General features: G+C 36.6%; 1 protein-coding gene and 1 pseudogene across 2 annotated transcripts in view; both read left to right on the top strand.

Annotated features, from left to right (window-relative positions):
• Positions 1 to 4,210: 4,210 nt before the first annotated feature.
• The window catches only part of npas2 (neuronal PAS domain protein 2), a 70,382-nt gene continuing 48,564 nt past the window's right edge, over positions 4,211 to 26,028 (top strand). For both annotated transcript variants that reach the window (XM_067439198.1, XM_067439196.1), the window contains exon 1: positions 4,211 to 4,367. The gene's annotated coding sequence lies outside the window, so the exon portion shown is untranslated. The remainder of the gene's footprint in view (positions 4,368 to 26,028) is intronic.
• Positions 22,922 to 23,038, top strand: LOC137072173 (5S ribosomal RNA; annotated as a pseudogene).

Raw genomic sequence — 26,028 nt, 5'->3', positions numbered from 1 at the left:
TGGCGTAGATCTGCTGTGGGATATGAAGTGAAATGAAAGGCCAGAAAGTGGTTCAGACATTGCAGAATATTTTTGGTAAAAGTATGAGTCCCGTCTCAACCTGCAGAACCAGAATCCTGTTCCCTAAGTAGAACACATCCGCTAAGTTGCCATGGTCACAATTTGGGCTCTCATCCTGTATTTTGATTGTGCAATAGTAACTAAGGGTGATTCACAGACTAGCGACTATTGCCATGGAGACTGGCTTCTCTCTCACATTATCTTGGGATTTTCAGAGCGATCACTTCAAGTTTAGTCTGAGAGAGAGAAAAATAAGAGACGGAAAGAAAGAATAATTCTTAATTTAGCATAATCCACAGATGCTATTTGAGGCTTGTAAACACATTTGTCTAAACTGACTGCAAAAATGTTTTTTTTTGTGCTCAGCATTCAGTGGTAACTCCACGACAAACTGTTTTATTCTGATTTAGGCACTGCCATTTCTGATCAGTAAAGATTTGCTGTTACTAAAAACTAGCCTATAGAACCAGCCACCCTGTCTTTTCCCACACAGTATTTTCACACTTATCTAGGTAAATAAAAAAATGTATACGTCAAAACCAAAAATTATTCAGACACCAGATATATTTTCAGATATATTTATTTCATTTATATAAGTGAGGATAGCAAAATAAACTTTGACATATTATACCCAAAAATTCTTCAGTAAAATTGATATGAATTTGGGACAAAAATTATTCAGACACTTTGACCTAACCTTGATTTGTTTAATTGTTTATTTGATACTGTGGTCTTTAACACCACAAACTGAAGAAAGTTAAGAATTGTTTGGTAATTAATTGACCTAAATTGGTATTATCTAGTCCTGTACTTAAAGTTAACAGCTGACAGCTGATTGGTTGATTGTATCCAACTTTCTGTCAGTTACCTGACATTGTCAAGATTAATTTGTTCTGACAGCACAGTTTATTGTCATATTTGATTACCATTTCCAAAAGTATAGCGAATAAATTGTGTGGATGTGAGAAAATGTTGGGTGTCTGAATAAAGTATCACAGGTTCCAAAAAAATATTAAGCAGCACCACTGTTTGTAACATTGATAATAACTGAGTATCAAACCAGCATGAGAATGATTTCTGAAGGATCATGTGACGCTGAAGACTGGAATAATGGCTGATAAAAAATTCAGCTTTGCATCACAGAAATAAATTGTATTTTAAAGTATATTAAAATAGAAAACCATTTTAAATTGTAATAATATTTCAAAATGTTACTGTATTTTGACTGTATGAAAGACTTTCAAAAACATTAAAACAGTAATGTTTCCAATCTTTTGACTGGTACTGTAGGCTATATAAAACAGTGTTAAAATGTTTTAGGGGACTAGGGTCATAAAACATATGAATTACCTTAATAATTTACAGCAAAACTAAATGTAGTATCCTACATTAAATAATTTAGCCTAAAGGGAAATTCCCTGCACAAACCATACATTTATTTGGATTATGTTGATTTCTTTGTTATGTTTTGTATGTTAATGTTTACTGCATCCTTTAAATGTCCTGTGTTACCCTGTTGGTTTTGTGTATGTGTGGGTCACATTTATTTGCTAAGGAGGTCAATGATAGAGTTAGACTTGCCTGCATTTGTTATTTAATGGCATTGACTGTAGTTCTGGCAACTGCATCTGCTCTATTTTTTACTCTATTCTTCTCCTTAAATATTTCGGATGATAATGACTTGTTTGTGTGCGTCCAGATTAGTGAGACATTTACAGGCTGCACAACAGTGACTCAGTATGGATCAGCTGTGATTTCTGCCTCTGGTCCACAGCTGAGCGTTTCATTGACCAAGCACCACTGAGCGAACCGGGGGCTGATGGCAATCACTGTCTAACATGACCTAGTTACAGACCACAGCAGCACGATCCAATTAAGCACCCGCCCGCCCGCTGATGTCTGTACAGTTTGAAAGAAATCTTTCCACTTCGAAGAATTATGTTTCTTTGTCGAACGCAAACAATTCTGAATTTTAACGGTTTATGTAAAATGAATGGGGGTCAGCGTATGAATTATACAGTGGCTTTCTGGATGTCGAGTTTTTATTTTATTTATTTTTTTAAGTTCTATTGGAAAATAAATTGGAAGGCAATCTGCCTGTTCTGTGGTTATAAAGTGCTCAACAATACTTACATTAGAATACTTTTTTAACTTTGCTGAGTCTGGCATAATATTGTCAGTTACGGGTCTCGCTCGCGTTTCCATGGTTACCTCATCAGACAAACTCGACTTGTGTTTGCTGGAATCTTTTTTTGGAAAGATTTGAAAACATACGCAGTGACTAACTTGTAATCTACATTTTATCGATGCTGAAACGTCCGAAAACAATGATGAATATTGATTAAAAACATTACAGCCTAACCCCATCATCTAGCCTACATGCGCGCATAAACTCGTTGGTCCAGATGGGGGTTACGGATGACGTAATATTCCAAGTCATCCAGCGTAAGCAACCCAGGCTCGGCCAAATAAACTGGCAAAATACACCATATGAAACAATAGTCCTTATGTAACATAACTGACTACAGAACTCCCACGTCATTTTAGAAACTCGAAAGCAACTTTATTTTTTTAAACATCGTCCACTCTAACGTGCGGTATTTGTAATATTCTACTAAATCTGGCTTTCCTCCCATCTGTAACACAGGCGCCCCCTTTATTTCCACACGAAGAGCTTGCCTCACTTAGACCCGGCCTCCTTAATTCTCCGCCGATGACATTCTCTGGCCGCCGTTCAAGCCGTTTGGGGAAGAGAGAGAGAGAGAGAGAGAGAGAGAGAGAGAGAGAGAGAGAGAGAGAGAGAGAGAGAGAGAGAGAGAGAGAGGGGCGGGCTGGCGAGCACGCGCTGCGGGTGTGCGTAGGGCTGGGAATCGATTCCAAAAAGAATCGATTCCTCGATTCCAAGGCGTTGGGAATCGAGAGTCGATTCCAACGTTTGGAATCGATTCCATCTCGGGGAATCGACTCCTCTTTATTCACTTGTCTCTCGCTTACTAATAATGATTGGAAGTCTATTTATTTTTTGCAAAAGGTTCTTTTGAACACTTAGTTTCAAATTACGAGTTAAAAATAAAGCAATTCAGTGTTTTTTTGCGTCATTGTGTGATGACGTCACTAGAACGTAATTCTAACTACTTATTTTTATGGTATGAAACGTTCAAATCGAGCCATATGAGAACGCATATCACTGATTATTACTATACCTTCCCTTCACTTAGTTTAATAGTGTTTATTGTCATTGTTTCCTTCTGTGATGCTGCATCGTGGACAAGTTTGCTACATTTTGCACACAAAAACTCCATAATTTTAAATTGTGAAATGGTTCTGTTATCCACAACGGTAGGTTTTGAGCGCTGCTTACAGATGCAGATGTGAGGGTCTTATTTTAATTTTCTATTTTCTTTTATTTTCATTAATCCATTGATAACAGAAATAAAATGCGCCTAGTACAGCTTAATGACCGAGTCTATGTTGCTATAGTAATGAACGCAACTTGCTCGCGCATCTGATTGACAAATAAACTGCGCACTCTTATATTATTGATTTTGTTAATATTGTGGTTATTTTACCTCGTACATTCTGTGCAAGCACTTATTTGAATGTAGTCATTTAACTTAACTGTGCACATGCATTTTAGACATGTCATGTAGTTTTAAACATGCAATAAATGCACATCCATGAATAATGTGCTATCCTTTTGATTTATTAGGCTAAATCGCATTACTTCTGGGCTATATGGGCCATTTCAGGAGAATCCATCATTTAAAATTCATCAGAGTTATGGAAACGCATCATCATTTTACAAATAAAGTTTCGGAGAAGGATACTTTCTACATCCTTGTATCCTGCGGTCACTCCGGAACTAGGTTCACCATCGATTTTGTTAAAAAAAGAAGAATCGAAAAGGAATCGAAAACAACAGTGGGGAATCGATTCTTGGAATCGACTCCTGTCGATTCCGGAAACAGGAATTGGAATCGGAATCGATTCCAAAAATTTCAGAATCGACCAGCCCTAGGTGTGCGCGCTCCCCTCCACCGACTCTGGCGAATCCGGTCCGGTCACGCCCCTTCACTCCTTTTAAGGTGTGACGACGGCTGATGACGTAAAGCGTGAGGTGTGTGCGTTGGAAAATGAACATCAGTGAATGAAAAAAGCGCTCTGGAAGTCACTCATTGCCCACAGAAACGGTGCCGGTTATGTAACTCTATTTCATGTGTACGGCAAGGAAGGCAAAAGTGTCTCGTCGCTGGAGATCCTAGCAACTTTTCTGTTGAAGTCGGGTTCTCATTGCTGCCTCAGATTAGGTGAGTACAGCTGGCTGTTGCTTGGTTTAGTTTGTGAAATTAGAGCACACAAGAAGTGTGTCATTGTGTTAAAGGCGACCGGTGCAAGCGCCCATAATGGGGTTATGGTGCTATGAACATTTTGAGCATTCAGTTAAAGTTGCAACAGAGAGAACGTCAGTGTTTCATTTGCGAGAATTGGAGTAAATTGGTCTTTCTGGTTATAAATTCGATTTCTCTCTCTCTCTCTCTTTGATATGATTTTGTTTCTTAATTGATTAGGACAGTCTCTGTACTTTGTTCCTGTTCATTTGAAATGTCATATTGCAAGAATCAAGATAGTTGCTGTGATATCTATGTGTCAGATGGAGGGCAGATTATGCGCTCCGTGAGTCTGCATATAGCCTACATATTCATTCATTGACAGAAGTGACGTCTCGGTGTTTTTAATGGAGGTCAAGAGGAACAGCAGGGTAAAATCTTGTCTAGTCTGTCTTTAACAGCCTCTTATAGACTGAAGTCATAAAAAGCTTTGATTAACCGATGCCCATATGCCAATTGAAAGTTTTAACACAATAACCCCCCAAATAAAAGCACTTATGAAAAGACTGCAAGTTATGTAACACATGACTTGAGAATCATGAGCCGGTGGCAGTGACGTCATGCCCTGGATTTCGGTGAGAGGAATAAAAAGTTCACTGCTGACGATGTGCTCGCTGTTACTCGGTCAGTTTTTTTTTGTTCTCTCCCCCCCATTTATTCAAGCTCAGTCTCTGGTGATTATTCATATTCTTTACTCCAAAATACTCGCTCATTTGTTCATTTTTTGGTGTTGCTTGTTCTTGAGAAAGTTAACAAATAGACACCAGTTCTATATTAGTATTGATGACTTGTTAGATAGTGCTATAAAGGCTTTGCTGTCTGTAGTTTAATACGATATAGCCTACATCGCGCGCGGCCTCTCGATCCGTGCGCGCATGAGCCACAGATGTCTATGCTTGGCAGAGCGCGAGAGCAGCTGTCAGTCCTCAATCTAATTGTTTTAATTTTTTGTTCTGTGGTTGCCTAAGTGAAACCAAAGTGACAAGTCATCAAAATAAACCCTCAACAAAAAAGTGTTTGTTTTGATGTGCTTTGTTTACACTTGAACAGCTGTTGCATTGAAAATCCTACAAAAAAATTTATTTCTAAAAGTTGTGCTTATCGTTCCCGTCACTTGTAGTACAGCATTGCAAAGCAAATAAGGCTAAAAAAGAATTTAAGGCTTTTTTTGTTATAGCTAAAGTTTTTTTTATATACCCAACCCGCCAAACACACCCTTCATCTAGGCCCTGAGCCTGGTGGTCAGTACCTGGACGGGAGATTTATGGGGAAACAACTAAGGCTGCTGTTGAAGGGGTATTAGTTAGGCCAGCAGATGGTGCTCACCCTGCATTGTCTGTCATAATGCCCTAATTTAGTGATAGCGGCACTATTCTGTAAAAAGGCACCACTCTTCAGATTGAAGTGTTACAATAAAGTTATGATTATCTGTGCTCACAAAAAATCCCTGGGAGTTTCTTGAAAAAGAGAAGGAGTACAAACCTGGTATGCTGGCCAGATTTGCCCAATGGCTGCCTTACAATGCTTGCACATCACCTAGTCCAGGGTGCATTTCCCAAAGCGAACTATGGTTGCAAAAGTGTTCAACAGAACTTGCGACCATGGTTGTCTAACAATGCTTTTGGGAAACACACCCCTTGTTGATGTGCACACTGCTGCTCTTTAAAGTGATTTGGGAGTGAAAATGTGCTAATGAACAGAAGAGTGGAAGAGGGATGGATGGTTAAAACATGGGTCAAATTCAGATCTGTTTGTCCTTCTGCTGAACACAGAGCAATTCAAATTAGGCTACAATCAGACTGCAGGTGCATGTGGGTCACATACGGGTCATTTCACGACCATGATCTGTTCACACTGGAATCTGATATTGGCCACCTATAAAAGAACAATGTGAACAGCTGTGTACAAAATGTAGGCCTAAATAAAATACAAAAATCTTAGGATCTAAGCAATACATTGAAATTGAGCTCCAAAGCTTGCAGTGTGAATGCAGCCTTATTTGACAAATTATTTACCCATTGATCCAAGAGCTTTTAGAGCAGTGTTTTTGGAAGTAGGTGACTGAATGAAACAAGCATGTAGTTTATGCAACACTTATAACAGATTTAGCTCTCCCTTAAACAAGAGTATCAGATCCATCAGATGTCACATTAGATTAAAACCTGTGCAACTGGTTTCAAAACTCTGAACTTTCAACTCTCATTCTTTCAATAATTTCTCTCCATCCTGGTCCTCCTAGTTTACCTGCGTGTTCTCTTTGTTTACGGTCTATCAAGCCCACAAAGAGCAAGAGATGCTGTGTTTCACTTAAAGTCAGCTTTGTCTTTGTTCCCCTATTGCAAAGTATATCCAAGTTAAACGTCTTAAACAAGAAAAAATGTAGGGCGTGACTTGATTTTGTACATCGGAAAATGATTGAATTGTTGTATTGTTGTGGTTTTCTACTGTTGTTATCTCATGTGAGTGACAATTTGTCTCACCCTTGCAAACACGTCATCAGAGAATAGAAGAGATGTTACTGCGAGAGGGAGGGGAAGCTCTTTTTTTATTAAAGATTGCGGAAAAAGCAAGAAAGATATATATAAAAAATTTATGATGAATCCTCCATATTCAACCTCCATGTACATCCTCATATAAAACATGTAACAATCCATATTCCTACGTTGTTGTACAACACATTTTCAGAGAGGGTCTTATTGTCACATGTAAGTGAAATATTTAACTTGATTTGGAGTTTTCTTCCATATATATTGCCTTGTTCAAAGAGAGCAACAGGAATTTTGACTACATGTTCAAAGTGAAAACTCATTTGTACTCATTTGTTGTAAATGAGCATAACATTATTTATTTTAGTGCGTCATGAGTTTGTTTGATCTGTCTGTAGTGAGTGTGTAGGGATGGAATATTGAAAGAGAAAGATTGTGAATGAGCTATCAATTAAGTTATCAATTAATTAGCCATGTTAGTGATGCTCTGATTATCGGCCAGCGGACACTTAATGTAATTAAGAGATATGCTAATGAGCTACAAACATTTGGTAACTTTGCTGTGATGCATATTAAATAAGACTGGTGTTTTAGATTAATTTATAATTGGTCAGCAGTCCTATAACTTTATAGTGCCCTATTTGATGGGGCAGCCATTTATAGTGTTGTCCTAAACATAGGAGGCATAGTTGAGTGCACTCATTCAATCCCATAATTCACCTCAGTAATGATTGTGCAAATACCCATACATTGTCCATCAAATGAATTCCGCATGGCGTTCGCAGCTCTTCCAGAGCCTTCATTGTCTGAATTTGCACACTTTTTTTCATTCGTTAATTGAATGGACTTTTATTATTAGTGGAGTAATGTATAGGGAATAGTTGATGAGGGTATAAGGGGCAATTTTGAATAAAGCCTCTGTGAGTCTCCTTTCCCCCCCAAAACTTCCAGTTGTTAGTACTTTCCTGGCTCTTGATTGGCTCATCTTGAGGTTGCCATTCACTGATTAGGCCATTATTATATCTCATCAGAATAATACAGGTGAATTTTGGAAGGCTTTAAGTGTCTTTTATTGCTTGCTTTATCTCTTTCGTGCTCTATGAATGTGGCTCAATCATTTTCTTTGTTCAGTCTTTTATATCTGTTGTACTGTGATGGGAGTTCGAAGTGCCATTTTCTGCTCTAAATGTTAAATGGTTCTGAATAAAGGTTCTCATTAGTAGAAAACCTCAAACAGTGACTCACAAATAGACCAAAAATGAAACCTCGGCGGAAATTTAGTGTGGTGAGTGCTGAGGGCATATGACAGGTACACCCCTTCCGGGTGTGTGTGTGTGTGTGTGTGTGTGTGTGTGTTAGGTAACAGATGACACAGTGGCCACTGCTGGGCTGTTACGGCACTTTCACACTGGGGAAACTGGGTTACTGGGACATGGCCTGCAAGCTTCGCCCCAGCATGCAGGCAAGCATGTCATTGTGACTCGGCAGGCAGAAATGGCACTGAGTTGCTGCTGCTGTGCCTGGGCATGTTAAGAGAAGCGCCGGCCCTTTAAGAGCTCTCAGAGTAATGGTGAATGTTCAAGTCCTGTGTCAGATCCACAGCCTTGAAAGCAGAGCTTAAAAAACTGCAAAACATAGATTAAAAAAACTTGGGGAAAACACCTGTATTATTGCAGAAAGAGAAGCCTCAAGCTTGTATAAAACATGTTCGATAATACTTTATAATGTTTAATCAGTTAACATGAACTGAGAATGACCAGTACTTCTACTGCATTTATTAATCTTAGTTAAGGTCAACATTTACTAATACATAAATACTTACTAATACATTTGTGAAGCCTATTTGTGTCTGTACAAGGTGAATTTATTGGACTGTGGACCTATAAACTTTACCCTGTAAACAGATTGTGGAAGTCTTTTTGTAATGCCTAGATGACTGGGGAAGATAGGCCTTTGGTCTGAGGTTGCAGAGTGTAAGATTGTTTGTACTGACATGGGAGTTATGCGCAACAAACTTCCGTATTCTACAGGTCTTTTAGAGCGGGTTTACCTTAAGATGCCCCTTTCAAAGGATCTACCCTAAGACTAGCATAACTGATGTCCATTGTATATGCAGATTGATATCTAAATGTTTTTTTTATTTTTCTTCTTCTCATTAACATTCAGATATTAACAATGAATAAAACACCTGTGTGATAGAGACCATGAAGTCAGTTTCACTAGCTAGCCAGGTAAGTTTCAGTTTAGATCGCTCCAATCCTGGGTTTAAGGTACCATGAAAGTGGCTTGGCATTTAAGCAGTGTTCATTGTCATAGAGTAACTTAACACAGCAACTCTAGAGAAGGTTATGTTCTGGATAAGAGATCTCAAACAGGAATAGGACCAATCAGCTGTGAGCAAAGGTGCTATAAAGTTACTCCCCCAGTTTCTGCTCCAAATGAAAGGTCACTATTAGGATAAAAATTATGATATCATTTTAATGATAATTACTTAATATTACAATTTATGTAATTAAATATATATAATTAATATACACTTAATCCATTACACACACACAATTTTTGTTTATAAACGATTAAGCATTTAGTTTAAATGAATATTAATATATATACACCAATAATATGTAATAAGCTGTAGAATAAATATATAAAGCTTTAAAAAATGTACATGGGAACACACACACACACACACACACACACACACACACACACACACACACACACACACACACACACACACACACACACACACATTTGTTTTTGTGAATTGAAGGGACATTCCAATGTTTTTTATACACAAACCATAGTTTCTATCCCCCTACACTGCCCCTACCCATCACATGAAACATGCAGCATTTTTACATTTTCAAAAAAACTCATCCTGTATGATTTATAAGCATTTTGAAAAGTGGGGACATTGGTAATGTCCTCATATTTCACCCTCTTCTGTCATACCTGTGTCCTACCCATGTCAATATGCACATTTGTGTCCTGATATTTCAAAACAAGCACACATACACACATACTTGTTAAAGCAAGTAAATAAAGAACCGATAAACCAAGATACATTTCCACTATTTTTATACAATTCCATAAATAGCTATAAAATTTAAGGCCACTTATGGTGACGCCCCCTCAGCTACTAAAATGGCAAACCCCACATGAATAAAATATAAATATAATAAAATGCATATATATGAAGGAACAGTAAGAACTAATATGTACCATTTAGGGGTAAGGTACAAAGATGTTCTTTGTCACTTTTGTACTTGTAGGGTACAGTGATAGCACTACCTTTTTTCTGAGAGTGGTAAAAACACAGGTGGAAGTACTTCTCCATCACATGGCAACAATAAAAATAACTTTAGTGAATTACCTTAAAAGTCCATATGGCCGTCAGTTAATACCGCTGTTAACGCTTTCTCTGACAAGCACATGCGATGAGTTGTGCATTTGACATAAAGCCTAGAAAACCACCATCTTGAACATGTTTTAGTGTTTTTAATATACAAATGTCAGTAAATAATTAGAAGCATAGATGTAAAATATATAAAATGTATGTTTCTTGAACACATCACTGTCTCTTTGTGCCCTGAGGTCACTCAGGTGGTTGTATAAGTTTGGCAGATGAATGCAGTTAAAATGATTTCTGTTTAAGGTTGTGAAACATAGTTTGAGGGCAGTACTGTTCTTGGACGGAATATTTTTGTCATGCGAGGTATTTTACTACTGTCTTCTGACAGATGTAAATGTGACCACAACACTGGGCTCTTCTTTTATCTGTCCCTTTCATTTATTTTTTATTGCATATTGTCTTTCTCTTACTCCTTTTAATCCTAAGAAATGTGTCATTTCCCCTTCAGTTGCAGTGCCCTTCCTTTTTACTTAATCGTTTCTTTAGTGCTCTGTCTTTCCTTTCACTCTAATCAGTTAGAGTCAAGCTAATCAATTCCTTCGTTCATGCTTCAATTAAAAACACTTTGAGGCATCACTTACATTTCCTCTCTTTCCTTGATCTAGCTCTCCTTTACATACTCTTACTCACTCGTTCCTATTAGTAAAAGCTATAACCTTTGTCAAGAGGCAGACACAAGTCCCTGAGCACGGCAGATTTGTGTGCTGTCGTGGGGGAAATATCTGCTGAATACTGCGGCATTAAACATAACGAGAATATACACTTATATTTTTAGCAAATGTAGGATATTTAATTAAAATATGCAAAAGATGGAGTGTGTGTGTAACTTGGTCCTGAGGTTGACTGTATGTACATACGTCATCACTTGCCCGGTTTTTAGCCATTTAAAAAATATTTTACTGTTTAAGTTTTATTTTACAACATTAAGTAAAAGCAGCAATTTAACACTACAATAAAAGGAAACAAAGCTGCGCTCTCTCTCTCTGAAAAGCTTCTTTAGAGTCCTTGCCGGCCCGTTTAAAACTTAAAATAGGGTATGTTTACATGGTATGTTTAGCAAATAAAGTTGTCAAAAGGATCCCCGTTCACATGGATCTGCAAAAATGATTAAAAACGCTGTATTGTTCATGCCTGGCCATTACTGTAGCGGTGAGGTCACTTTGTACAGAAACATTACATGCAGACTGAACGTAATATGCATGACGTACTGGTTTTCATAAATTAGCATTTTATAGTTTACACGACCACCATAACGGCATCATTTTCAAAACCTGTTTTCAAATGTTTGCATTTTCAGCTGCCCAAAACGTCAATATTGGGTAAATGAATAGCCAAAAAGCATATCAAGTTTAAAAACTGTGTTGTGTAAGTGTCCCCAGACTCCCCACTGACTATCTCCCCACTCTGAATCATATTAACATGACAACCAGACTGCAAAGTTAGCTGACAGACATTGTGATTTTATATGAAGCTAGTGTATGCTTTGTCTTTTTTATATATCATTTGACAATTTCAGTCTTCATTTTGTGTGTTGTTTATGCCCGGACATTAGTAGTGGGGCCACTTTGTAAAGAAGCATTATACGTGAGGTAGACTGAACATGCAATGTGTATGACAACGCGGTTTTCATACATTTGTATTTTAAGACCATAACTGTATAGTTTTCAAAAACTTGTAAAAAAAAAAAAAAAAAAACTGCTGAAAACGCCTCGCTGTGAGCACTTAAGCATTTTGGCAGGCAGCGTTTTTTTTTTTTCTTCAGTTGAGACTCTTTGCTTATGATACGGAAAATCCGCGTAAGTCTTACTAATTTCACAGGTAGTTTGTTTTTGTATTGATTCTATATAAAACTACAGATCCAATGTAAAGTATTTGCTCTGGCTTTTGTTTTAAATCATTTTGTTCCTATATTATTGCTTGTTTTCATCTGATGACGACACTCAGAATGTGGCAGTTGGTCTGTGTTGTGTTTGTCCCGCCCCTCCTCCATTGTGACTGGACGGCTGAGTGAAGAGTGACAGTGATGAAAGCTCCGTTTTTCTCAAAGTTGAACATTCGCTCAGCGCCTCGGTGCACTCCAGGCATTCTAAAAACGCGGCGCTCTCATTGAAAACGCCAGCCAGCAGCGTGAAAAAAACGCTTTGGTGGACACACGGCCTTCGTCAACAAACTGTTCTAGTGACATCATTCCTGAAGAAAGTGCAGGGCTGTAGTCCAAACCGGCCGTTCGCTGTAGGCTTTGAAAGGGATCTTCTGTTAAATAAAATATCTCACTTGGCTTTGAACTTTGAGCTTTATAATTTTACAGGTATTATTTATGCTCTAACAGCAACATTACACACTAACTAAAGTTTGAAAGATGGAATCGTGAAGAATGGGACCTTTAAGTCTGAACATTGGTATGTGGAGTCTGCTATATTTTCATCTGTCCAAGAGGCACGATCAACAAGCATAATTTAAATGACTGTGTGCAATTGGATAGTCCTTCAACCAATCAGACCAAAAGAGGTGGGATCAACAGTCATCGATCCATCCTTCTTTATCTGTCATTGTGTTAAAGGCGCCAATAGCGCGCCAGGTGGATAAGCCAGTCTGTGATTGGTTTCCGCAAAAGTATGTAAATGAATGTAAGAGTTTTCAGCCTGAGCTGCAGGGCAAAATTAGCCTGACAAGCCAGACCCACATCAAGATGTTTGGTCTGAGAACTCACCATTGACAGGGCTCAATCTGAGGGGCGGGATAAACGGTTGTCTTTCACACTCCCTCTGCACACAATAGGATAGCGCTTCAACCAACCAGCGCAAAGTGAAGCGGAGCTAGTTGACAGATTAAACATTAGCTGTATCCGGTCGGCAAAACTCCAAACACATCTTCCCTTCTTAAGAATGACTTCAGTGCCGTTCTTTGTTCTTTTCTCAGAGAAAAGCTTAGCTCCAAGTCTTACAGAGTCGCGGTCAAAGCTGATTCAAAGACCGCCATTCGCAAAATTTTGTGTTTATTAGTAGCATGCAAGCGCAATTTGTATTCTCAGTTTAAATAGCTAAATGATTGCTGAGTGATTGGAATATACCCTTAGTCTAAAACCCTTATTTCGAATGTAGTCATTACTATACTTTATTGGCGTAATAAATGAGACATGAAGGTTAAAAGCTGCTGCTGAATCTACTTTAAAAAAGCTGATTTACACAACCACCTCCAGTCATGATTATAAATTCTCTGATGAGAAGAAAGCTCATTGATGAACTGCTCAGCTGTAAGGCCAGAATCATGCTCAGAATATCTCCGTTGTGCCTCATTAGTTTCAGTATGCTTGTGTGTTTGACCCACATTTGTTATTTACAGTGATCATATCAAAGTGCAGAGCCAGCACAGAGCAGGATGTGTCACGGATTTGGGATTAGGACACTACTACCATCATCAGCCATGCTAATATTTTGCATTTTTCACTTAATGTTAAGTTACATTTAGCATTCTGTAGAAAATGATGGGTGTTAATCATATTATTTGCACTCTACGCAACAAAATCGTTTCTCTTCTAAACGTGATTATTTGCTTTTGATTAATGTAATTCTCTAAAATGTGCAATCTACTAGGTTAAATATTTTGGGGTGAATGTAAACCATTTAAGTACTCGAAAATGATTTTTTGCTGAAATCAGCATGCTTTGCTTGGGACTTGACGAGTAGAGTAAAATTGTTGAACTTAAGTGTTATTTTATGTGGTTTTGGGCAAAAGGAGAAAACGGGGAGGAGTAATATTGTTTCTTAGTGCAATGTTTAATTATGTTGAAATTATTACACTGTAAAAAAATTGAGTCTCCAATTGAAAATTTTCTATAGTGACTGTTACATCTAAATTTTTCAAATGGCCGAATTGAAATTCTATGAATTGATTAAATTTAATTCACAGAAATTAAATTCGACCAACTGAAAAATTTAGATGTGATTAGTCACTTGAAAATGTTCAAATGGAAATATAATTTTTTTTACAGTGTAAAAAATATACTGGGTTACCATCACCACCACCGTTGTTAGGGAGCCATCATTTTGAGACCACTCAATTGGGTTATTTAAAATTGACTTCATTCCATAATGTTGAAACTATGTGAACAAATTATGTTTGTTTAACTTAATTGATTCGTGTGGAATTGATATACATGATTAAATCATGTAAATCCAAAACCTCTTTTTTCATGGAATAGTCTACACATTGGCTTATTTGTGTATTGCTGAAATTGCTAACTCCTTAAAAATTTGACATCATGCTTTACTGTGTTTGAACCATCATGTTAATGTTTCTTGTATATTATGCTTGTAGTAATGATTTTATAGCTCAGCCAAATAGTGTCGCAGGAAAAAGGGGTCAAGGTGACACACTCAATGGAAACGTTAATTGTGATTATCATGTGAGAATTGCATCCAGCAATTTTATTTAGCCATGAGTGGCAAGTGCCAGAGACCTCTTTGGAAAGTCATTCAAGGTTTAGGATTCAAGGGCCATTTGCAAAAATCATTGTCAATCATGCAGGTCTTTAAGCAAACTAAACACAAATTATGGTTGGTTTTGGGTTTGGTTTGATGTTTTTGAAAAAAAAGTCTCTTATGCTCACAGAGGCTGCTTTTTTTTTTCTATTAAAGATTATTCTATCTGTAATATTGCAAAATGTATATTTACAATTTAAAATAACCTATATGAATATATATGAATATATTAAAATAATCTATTTGAAAATATTTTAAAATGTAGTGCACTTCTGTAATGGTAAAGCTCATTACTCTAGTCTTCAGAGCCACATGATCCTTCAGAAATCATTTTAAAAGGATGATTTGGAGCATAAGAAACATTCATGTTAATATTAAAATGCTTTATATTTTTATGGAATATTTTTTGTTATACTTTTTTCAGGATTCCTTGATGGATATAAAGTTCAAAAGAACAGCATTTATTTGAAATATAAATATTTTGTAACAGTATAAATGTCTTTATTGTGACTTATGATCAATTTAGTGCGCTCTTTATGAATAAAAGTGTACATTTAACTGACCCCACACTTTTGAACACTAGTGTGTTTTTTATCATTGAATATTTGTTTCCTTTTTATGTAAAAGAGCAGAGTAAACATCTCCTCTTTTTTAGTTTGATGGAGAAAACCATGGCATACAGGTTTGAGGGAGTAAATGATGACACACAAAAAAACAAAACAACTAGTCCACTTCCAGGTCTGATAGAGATTCCTAGTCCGAGCACTTTGGGGATGTGAGCAGCTGTAGATGGTGTCCGGGCAGATAAGTCTCTCTGAGTACAGATTTAATAGCCGTAGAAGGTCTCGCGGGGCAGGAGCAGCTGTACAGTGGCTTCATGAGTACGTTAAGCGAGTGGAAGTATGCTGCACATGACTGTAGAGAGAATGTCTGGCATTCATGTTGCTCTCTGTAGCCTTCTAATGGTGACATACGCAATGTTCAGCACATGATTATATAACCTCTTGTACAGACGTCATTCTCTGCTCAAATGCCTCTCTCCCCACATCCCTCCCCTCTCCTTTATATGCTCTCTCTCTCTTTCTCTTTCCCCCTAGGTCTTTTTCTCATCCCCCACCCGATTCCCCCAGCTTAAGTTTTTCTGCTTTTTATGTCATTTGCCTATGATTAAGGTGCATATTCAAAAGCCTTCTGCTTTTTTTCTTTAGGTACAAGTGTGTCTGTGTGTTTGCATGTGTGTGTTTGTTTGAGCATGTTGCCTCAGAGATACTTTTGATTAAACCTTGATATAAAAAATCGTGTGTGTGTGTGTGTGTGTGTGTGTGTGTGTGTGTGTGAGCCTGTTTATGTGGTTTATGAGGACACAAATTTGTATAACTACATGGGTATTACACTGGTATTACACTATAAATGTGGTTTATGAGGACATATCAAATGTCCTCATAATTCAAATGGCCTTAAAAACATACTAAATGATGTTTTTTTGAGAAAGTAAAAATGCAGAATGTTTCCTGTGATGGGTAGGTTTAGGGGCAGGGGCAGTGTAAGGGGATAGAAAATACGGTTTGTACAGTATAAAAACCATTACGCCTATGGAGAGTCCCTGTAAACCACATAGACCAACATGTGTGTGTGTGTGTGTGTGTGTGTGTGTGTGTGTGTGTGTGTGTGTGTGTGTGTGTGTGTGTGTGTGTGGTCCTTATATTCCCTACGTTATGGGGACCAAATGTCCCCACAATTATAGTAATAACAGTACATTTTGACATTGGGGGACTTTTTTTGTCCCCATGAGGAAACAAGATTATAAATCTTGCATAATGATCATTTTTGAAAATCTAAAATATCAGCATGATTTCCGTGCATGGTTAAGGGTTAGTAGTTTGTAATGTAAAACGATTACACCTGAATGTCCCCATAAAACATGGAAACATTTGTGTGTGTGTGTCTGTTCATTCATGGATGAGTTTTTTAGGTTAAGACTTCTTTTATTCCATGCATTTTCGTCTCTTGGGCTTGAGTGGGGTCTTGTTTTGTAATCACGGATGTTTATTTATCCAGGTTTCTAGGTTAGTCCTATTCTTACCACTGCTTAGAATATCAGAGTCTGTTCAGGTTAAAACTATTCCTGTCCATGCTCGGCTTAATTCCATTACAGTTCATCTGCTTGGTGGGGTGTTGTTAGTGTAGCATGGGGCGTTTTTTCTGTATGTTCAATTTTATAGCTGACTCATGAAAATGCAGCATCACCAATGTGGCCTTAAGGAAAACCATTGTGTGAGAACTATTGTGTTTTTATGTTCATTAAGTGAATCTTATGCAGTATTGTAAATTCATTCAAAATATAATTCACATGTAATTCTTATTAAAAAAATCATATTTTATGTATGTCAATGTCAATTAAATCTAACATTTATATATGTATTTTTTTCTAGTTCTACTTTTCAGTTGCACTTTCTACCTAAATGTATAGTAAGATTTCCTAATATAACTGTTTTCTATTTCAATATGTTTTAAAATATAATTTATTTTTAAAATATATAAAATATAATGTATTATTTATATATTTTTAGAATGTTCATCCGATTCTTGAACAGAAATTAAATAATAGAAAGTTAAAAAGAAAGCATTTATTTGAAATGGACATCTAGAAAGAACTCTTAGAGGTCTTTACTGTCACTTTTGATCAATTTAAATCATCTCTGCTTAATAAAATAATTTCTTTAAAAAAAAAACTTTCCTATGTCATTTTTGTCTTATTTAAAATGTCCATTTTAAAACAGTGGAAACTTAATGGACAGATGATTTAAGCAAAAAATGGATAGTGATTTAAGCAATAAACAAGGCAAAACAAACAGACAAACTTGGAATTGTGTTTTATCGAGTCAGAATTGTGCAATGTAAACTGCAGTTGCTTGGAAAAATGTATAGAATAATGAGATTTTAAAAATCACTTTTTTTTTTAATTCAGTGGCAGAAACCAGCTTCCATAAAAAACACTGTACAATTATTTTTAAAGTTTTACATAAAATGCATATTATTGGAGAATATATTCCAACAAAATACTAGTCTTTCTTTCTTGAAAAAGACATGTTTAATTCAATGTGCTATACTTGCCATTTCTTTGTAATTATTTGTTTGGTTTGTCAGGTTGGTACTCTAACTGGGTCCTGGAAAAGATTTTGTGTTCAGATACAAGTTCACATCTTTCAAAAAAACTAATACTAACATATGGCATAAACCCATGCTAGTATTGTGGCTGGTAACCTGGGCGTCTGAAAATAGAAAGAATATGGGTGGTGCAAAATAAATGGAAATACAAAAGAACCTGTTGGATACAAAACTGAAATTGTGTTTTATCGCAATTGAAACTAGCTAGTTTCAATTGCAGTTTGAAAGTATCGTCCTGACCTGGAAAACCTGCAGCTGTACAGGATTTTGGTCTGCTGGAAAATTTGTCTTGCCCTGCCAACAGTTATACTGGCCCCACCACACACTGTAAGAATATATATAATTGTATACATTTTTGTGTTTTTATTTTTATTTTTTATAAACAGTGGTATTCTTTACATATATATTTTACATTATATAACTTTTTTTTGTAAAATGCTAAAAAAAGATGGCACCCGCTGCAAAGCATTGCTGACACTATAGATGACATGATCTTGGTGACAAATCAGCAGAATTTAAGTGCAACATGTTTGTATCAACTTTAGAATTTACACAGAACAAAACTTAGGTAGAACATTCATTTATAAAATATTAATGAATTAAAAACTGTGATGATGATTGTTTTATATGATGATAATTATTAAAATAATGTCAACACTTATAGGCCTACTAACTTTTATAGTAATATTTTATGTTTGTGTTTAATGCCTTTATCTGTTTGTTAGGGCTCGACTATAAAAAAAATCTAAATTTTCAGTTGGCCAAATTGAATTTCTGTGAATTAAATTGCATAAATTCACAGAAATTCAATTTGGCCAACTGAAAATCTTGATGTGATCAGTCACTATAAGTTTCAATTGGAGACCTGAATTTTGTTTTTACAGTGTTGGTTTGGATACAGCGATGCATTATGGGTTATCTGACAGTTTGTTCTCCCAATCTGTGTTCAGCCAGCTGAGGTGTGGCTCTGTTTCAAAAGATTCAGATCTGAACTTTGGTTTTGTGGTTGAATTGATTAGCTAATATTAGCTGGCATTATATACATTTTTACGATAGGATTATGATGTTTTTTAGCATTACTATTTCCAAGCAGCCTTATGCAAATATTTGCCTACACAAAAACTTAGCAGGGGATTTAAGTTCGTCGGTGTGGGTGTAATTTAATCTTTTTATTTATTTATTTTTTTCAGTTTAAGTTTGTACTGTGCAGCTCATAACCAATGATGTCAGCTCGTGGCTCACTTTGACTGTATTGTCTTGTTTGTGTTTCTGTTTGCTTAAAGGCCAGGAACAGCCTTAGGCCCTTGGTCTCTGCTTACAGATATCCCAAAAATGAAATGCATAAACAAATGTCATCTTGGCTATACTGATGTGTGGGATCAGTGATGCCATGCTGATGTCATAGATAATGTTCTCAATACAAGTCTTTGTTGCTGTTATGCAAAACTATGATTATCCAATAGCGTGTGTGTGTGTGTGTGTGTATTCTGTGTGCCAGCATAAATCAGTTTTTCGCTCTTGTTACATGCAGTTACAATCTTTCTCTCTGTGCCTCTCTCTCTCTCGCTATATCCCTCTGGCTTTCTCATTCTGTTTTGCAGGACTGTGGGGATTGTTTGAGTGGTTAATATTAATGAAATCTAATGAAAGTTTTGAATATACAAGTAAATTATTTATGCTATGTTGGTACTCACAGGAGAGATTGATGGTCCTTTTATTCTAGACTAATGAGAGGAGACCACAACAGTCATTACACTAAAAACATCAGAGCATTAGCCAAAGGGCCTTTTAAATACAAGTTTGATAAATTAATTCAGCCTGTATTATATTAAATATTAAGATGGTTTGAAAGGTTATTAAATGGGCGATTAGAACAAGCAATGTTTGCTGCTTTTGGATGTGGAACAGGTTGAAAGATAAACTCATTTCTGGAGTCAAGCTGCAAACATGAAACGGCAATGCCTGCCTGTCTGTCTGACCTGCAGCTGCAACTGTCTGTATTACCAACACTGAATTGCATCATGGGTCATGGGACCAGTAGTGGAGTGGACCTAGACTCAACTCAGCAGAAAAGGTGTAATTGTGTATGTAATGTAATTCTTCTTTGTAAAGAATTACATTAATTCAACAAACCTTTTCTGCTGAATTAGCAAGGCCATGATTCTACTACATTTAGCATATACTGACATCCACCATACTAGCACTGGTGGTATAAAGAAAGCCATGTGATGAGTCAAAGTGGTGCAGGGATGACATATTCCAACTCGGAAGTCATCATCACCCTGTTTCCCTTGACGGAAACCTAATAGGATTTTTCCAATAATAATAGATTTTAATTATAACGCACTTTTCATTCTGAAGAATCTCAAAGTGCAACAATGGAACAGAGAAAAAAAAGAAAAGAAAAAAAAGATGAACAAGTAAAAATATAGAATAATACAAACAATCAACACATGACAGTTAAAAGCTTTTCAGAAAAAAGAGCTGATGGTTGAAGTCTCTGTAAGCTCCACAGTACACTGTTTAATGAAGCCGTATCTAAACATGATCCAGAAGCGCATGCATTTTCTCTGGGCCAAGGCTAATTTAAAATCGACAACATATGCTCCCATCCAGATGATGTCTCTTTCAGGGAAGACTTTGCATTTTCTAACAATGCCAGACCACATACTGCATCAATTACAACAACATGGCTGCGTAGAAGAAGGATCTCCTTTACCCATCGAAAACATTTGGCGCATCATAAAGAGGAAGAAGAACTAAGACAGTTGAGTAGCTAGAAGCCTGTATTAGACATGAATGGGACAACATTCCTATTCCTAAACTCCAGGAACTTGTTTGCAGCCTTTTATAACTTGCAGTTATAAAAGACAGGATGCCAAACAGTGTAAACATGGCCTTGTCCCAACTTTTTCAGATGTGTTGATGCCATGAAATTTAAATTCCACATATTTTTCCCTTAAAAATGAAAAGTCTCTGTTAAAACATTTGATATATTATTATGTTGTATTGTAAAATATTGAAATTGGAAACTCCCACATCATTGCATTCTGTTTTTATTCACAATTTGTACAGTGTCCCAACTTTTTTGGAATCGGGTTTGTATATTTATTGAAGTTTTTCTCTGTATGGTGCAGGAACTTACTGTTGACTAATTAACAGGTTTTTACTGTTGCATTTTTCTTAATCACTTTTATCATTTAGATCAAGGTCACTAATCAAATAATAACATTTGTTAGACTAATCGTTTGAACTCATTTAAATAGAGTCCGATTTTCTTCCACATTCTAAAAAATGCCGGGTTAAAAACAACCCAAGTTTGGTTAAAAATGGACAAACCCAGCAATTGGGTTGTTATAACCCAGCGAATGGGTTGTTTTAACCCAGCAGTTGGGCTAAATGTTTTCTTAAAGCGACCCAATTGCAAAACCCAACTATAGGGCATTTAGGTTGTTTTTATAAACATGCTTGGTGTACATCTTGAGACCAAACAATGGCACTGACATAAGATATGAATATAGACTTGACAGCAGAAAATCAATCTCTCACTAAACCCACCCTTCCATTTTCTCCCTCTCTGATGTTGCCTGTATAATTAAGTGATCACTGTTCTGCTTGATATAAAGTAGCTCACTGTTAAATTAAAAACAGGCCATTTTAATTATAGTCTCTCTTCCCTTAATTAGTTTGTGTTTTTCCTTCTTAACTCAGTATAATAGACCCCTCACTCTCACTCTCTCTTTTTCTTTCTGCCTCTCATTATTCTCTTTTCCACACATAAACACAGAAAGGGAGAGGTGAAAAACTGCATCCTTTTAATGATTCTTGACAGTATTGAGACCACACACACACACACACACACACACACACACACACACACACACACAAACATACACACATATGAACAGCCCCTTTTACTTGATCTAATGTGTGATGATTCGCTTTTTCATTTAGCTGGGTCAGATCACATTAAGGTAATTACAATTATAAAAGAACAATGTAGGTTTATTACAGCAGCAAAGGAGATGTGGATAATTGCAACACACAATGACACAAGCATAAAGAGCTGAAGCTCAGAACAGCCCATATTTTATGATGACAGTGCTCAGTGAATAAATAGAATGATGGATAGACTGATGGATGGAGCTTTGGTACATGTGAATAGATGGAGGAAGAGAGAGCAGCAATTATCTCAGCTCAAAGAGAAAGATGGCCTCCTGTAAAATGATCATACACTTTAGAGCTGTGGCGTTTTAAACATCTACAAGACTTTCCTGTCCTCTGAGATTGAAGAAAACTGCTGCTTTACTCCAGCTGACCTACATAATCTCAACAATAGAAGCAGAGAGGTTACACTCATCCTTACTGACTGAAACAACATCAGGAATCAATCTATGAATTGCATGCAATTGATCACTAATGCTAATGCAAAAAATGTATATTGAAGGTTTAAAGCCGGGTGCACTGTATGATTTATAATAGTCCTTTACATTTGTTTCTTGTCAAATTGTAAGAACATGAGCCTCGCTGTAAGCCGTGTCACCGCACTGTAAGCCCTAATGCTCAAAATAATTAATTGGTTTGAGTAGGGTACATTTAAATTAAAGAAAATAGTTCTATCAAATGAACTTTTATGAGTATTTAGAACCTTCTTTTTCTTTTGAGTTCACAAAACTGACATTTTAAAGTAATCTGAATTGTTTCATTGTTTTGAGATTTATGAACTTGTTTTGTTTCATAGACAAACTTAAAGGTTCATCCAAAAAGGAAATTGATGTCATTAATGACTCACCCTAATGTCGTTCCACACCTGTAAGACTTCCGTTCATCTTCAGACACAGTTTAAGATATTTTATATTTAGTCCGAGAGCGTATCTAAGTGTATGCACACTATACTGTCTAAGTGTATGCACACTATATATTACCAGCAGCCATATCACCCTGTAGCCCAAGACTGGTTTCCCACTGAAGCTAAGCAGGGCTGAGCCTGGTCAGTACCTGGATGGGAGACCAACTGGGAAAACCAGGTTGCTGCTGGTAGAGGTGTTAATGAGGCCAGCAGGGGGTGCTCACCCTGTGGTCTGTGTGGGTCCTAACACCCCAGTATAGTGATGGGAACACTATACTGTCAAAGAGCACCGTCCTTCAGATGAGACGTTAAACCGAGGTCCCGACTCTCTGTGGTCAATAAAAATCCCAGGATGTCCTTCGATAAAAAGTAGGGCTGTAACCCTGGCATCCTTGCCAAATTTGCCCACTGGCCCCTGTCCATCATGGCCTCCTAATAATCCCCATTTCCTGATTGGCTTCATCATTCTGTCTCCTCTCCTCACCAATCAGCTGGTGTGTGGTGGCCGTTCTGGCTCATAACAAATATAACAAAAACTATGTGTTTGGGTTTGTGTTTCATGATTCGGATTGCCAATGTCACATGATTTCAGCAGTTTGGCAGTTTGACACGCGATCCAAATCATGAATCAAGCCGCTGATTCATGACCGTTTGAATCTTTATTACAAACCTGAAAGAGAAGACAATGCTGAATAAAGTCGTAGTTTTTGTTATTTTTTGACCAAAATGTATTTTCGATGCTTCAAGAGATTCTAACTAACTAACTGATGTCACATATGGACTACTTTGATGATGTTTTTATTCCCTTTCTGGACATGGACAGTATAGTGTGCATACACTCTCAGACTAAATAGAAAATATCTTAAAACTGTGTTCCAAAGATGAACGGAGGTCTTACGGGTGTCGAATGACATTAGGGTGAGTCTTTAATGACATCAATTTAATTTTTGGGTGAACTAACCCTTTAAATTACCTAAAACTGGGCTGGGATTTCTATTTCCCAGCATGCCTTTCCATGACACTCAAAACGGCAAGTAAATGCTAAAATAACTTTCATAACTTATATAATGTTTTTTGTCTAAGATTAATGTTAAATGGGAGATATTATTTAATGTTTAGAAGGGTTTCCGTTGTGTTTTTTTGGAGGGTTACTATCATGGTGTCGAGTGGAATATGACATGTTGAATGTTCTAATTTGCTTTACTTATTCAGCAATTGCTATGCTATGCTACTTTAGAATAGTTTCTGTTGTGTTTTTTTGGATGGTTACCATTATGGTGTCGAGTGGAATATGACCTTTGTTTGAGAAATGTTGAATGTTCTAATTTGCTTTACTTATTCAGCAATTGCTACGCTATGCTGATGATGTCTAAGCATTGTGTTAGCATTTACTGGTATCTAATTAAAGCTAGTCAAGTTTCCACTACTGAAAATATTTAAATTGAGATTACATAATCATTTTAAGTCAAATGGATGAGTTCGCTTACTTAATATTTAAAGTTAAGACTTGTGTGACTACAGTGCTCAGTTTTCATTCATATCAGACTGTATGGCAGTCAAGACGCATTAAAAACAGATGCACACAAAAAGATTTGAGGTTTACATCATCAATCCGTGACGTGTTCGGTGACTGAGCTGCATTTACATGCGAGATAGAAATGGTAGCAAACAAAAACAATCTCTAGCGTTAATTTTGATCATGGCTTGTCTTAAAAAGAAAAATGGATTAAAAAAAGGACACGATGTGGAGCAAATGGTGCTTTGTTGTTGTCTTACCAATTTCGCCATCAGGTTCTGAGCTCCTATTGTTTTTTGATTTAACGATTGTTGTAGGAGAAGTCACTGTGTGTCAAATTTTCTGAAACAGGCAGAATTTCAACTGGAGTAAAATGTTATCACAATGGTCATTAATCGTCTATCAGTGAACAATCCAAACTAGCGATCAAAGGCTTCAGAGTGTTGCCTATAGGATCAGCGGAATCTTTTAGGATTCAAACATGTTTTTAGAGGGCCAAATCGTGGCCAGAGTCGCACAGCGTGAATCCAGCTTAAGACTAGTTTAAAAATATTTAGTTTGAACATATTGGAAACAATTTTGAATTATTTATTTGTTTATTTGTTTGTTTGTTTTGGCATTAGATTTGCAGTAAATCTAGTAAAAAGTTGATTCTACCCCTAGAATAATTACGTGGTGTAAGAATGTAAATGTTTCATCTTTCTGGTAAATAACTAAAGATTATAGATCTTTCCATTTTTTTTCCCTCATTTTTTTACATTCCATTTTTACATGCTACTTAATCAGTTGTATTTATAAAAATTATAAAATTATAAAAATAAAAAGTTGATGACATTTATTGGCACCCTAGTAGTGATGAAGTGATGTCATGGATTCTTGTCGGCCGGTGAAGTTGTTGTGTGTGTAAATACACATGTTCTCCATCCAAATGCAGTGTCTCATTCCCCTTCTCAGGGAACCATGGTTACAGTAGTAACCTAAGACATTTTTTACACTGTGTGAGAGACAGTGAGAGAGATATCCCAAGATCCACTGAGAGACTCTAATAGAATGATCCACAGAAACTAGGGAAATGTCAGTGTTTCTGATGTGTCTCTGACATTAAATGACATTTATGAGTACTGGCTGGCTGTTTCGGAAGGGATGGCTGGTATCAGGAAGCAGGTGTTTGTAATACAGTGACCTGTAAACAATCCATGGTCTTAAGCGGAATGATGCAGGTCACAAACCAGATGTGACCAATGTGTGCATTTTGATATAATAATGGTGTAAAATGTTTGAGTAAATGTTATTCTGCTTAAGTATCTTTTGCCTACTTTGTTTTACTGAGTATCCACGATATTAGCAAATTTTACTTTTTTTCTTTTTTTCCCTTTCTTTCTTTTTTTCTTTTGCTAAGTTGTATTTTTTACTCCAATACATTTCGATTCGCATGGCACCTAACTTTTTCTGCAGCAGTTTGATTTTCTGCAACAAAATAGGTGATATCGCCTTCTACAACTCTATAACTCATACTATAACTTGTGTGTTTTGCCATTAATCACCAAATCTGTCAAAAAGGCTACTTTATGTGAATGTGAGGTCATTAATAGTTAGTTGCTAAATCGCAGGTGTTTATGAGATGAGGCCAGGGGTGCAGCAATTTATCAGGACGAAACCTGCATG

The sequence above is a fragment of the Pseudorasbora parva genome, chromosome 3 (genome assembly GCF_024679245.1).
Source record: "Pseudorasbora parva isolate DD20220531a chromosome 3, ASM2467924v1, whole genome shotgun sequence".
Taxonomy (NCBI): Eukaryota; Metazoa; Chordata; class Actinopteri; order Cypriniformes; family Gobionidae; genus Pseudorasbora; species Pseudorasbora parva.
Note: the sequence above shows the minus strand (reverse complement) of the source record. Positions and strands in the feature narration are given on the sequence as shown.